Here is a 700-nt window from a genome sequence, read left to right as displayed (position 1 = left end):
TTCATATTTATCCATACCACAAAGGTGAAAGTCAAGAGGCTTGCACACTGCAGAAATCCTCTCAATGACAACAAACAGTAATCAAAAGGCTTAAAAACTGAAGACTGACATCCTCATAAAACAGAAGCTCAGGTAAGGATTATGCTGTACATTAGCAAATTGCAAGATACTAAAAACAAGCCTATTAAAAGAGGTTCAACGCGACAGAATACTAGTTTGAGTATCATATTATTTGCCCAAAAGAAAACTGCCAATGGGAAAATGTGAAATCTTTGAGCTACATCTTTTTCCTTCATTATAAAACTAACATGCTTACAATATTATAAAAACATAAAATATAAGACTATACTTTCAGGGATCATTTCTATAGTTCGTTACTAGAGAAGTGGAGTGGCCCCTGGTTCTGGAAAGACTCAGTGAAACAGTATTCAGCAAAACCAGAACGGGGAAGTGGGAAGGGGTGGGTGGGAGGACAGGGGAAGAGAAGGGGGCTTGCGGGACTTTCGGGGAGTGGGGGGGGCTAGAAAAGGGGAAATCATTTGAAATGTAAATAAATTATATCGAATAAGAATAAAAAAAAAAAAAAACATAAAATATAACATTATTCCCACCCAGAGGGAAAAAAAGAGTAAATGGTCTTTCTTCTCCCTGTCAGTCTTTACAAAGCCAAAAGACAACTGGATGTGACATATAATCTACG

General features: G+C 37.3%; 1 pseudogene; it reads left to right on the top strand.

Moving 5' to 3' along the window:
- Positions 1–339: 339 nt before the first annotated feature.
- LOC127674260 (uncharacterized) lies at positions 340–418 on the top strand (annotated as a pseudogene).
- Positions 419–700: the final 282 nt, after the last annotated feature.

This window comes from Apodemus sylvaticus, chromosome 23 (assembly GCF_947179515.1).
Source record: "Apodemus sylvaticus chromosome 23, mApoSyl1.1, whole genome shotgun sequence".
Taxonomy (NCBI): Eukaryota; Metazoa; Chordata; class Mammalia; order Rodentia; family Muridae; genus Apodemus; species Apodemus sylvaticus.
The sequence above is the reverse complement of the archived record's forward strand: the minus strand, read 5'-3'. Positions and strand labels throughout refer to the sequence as shown.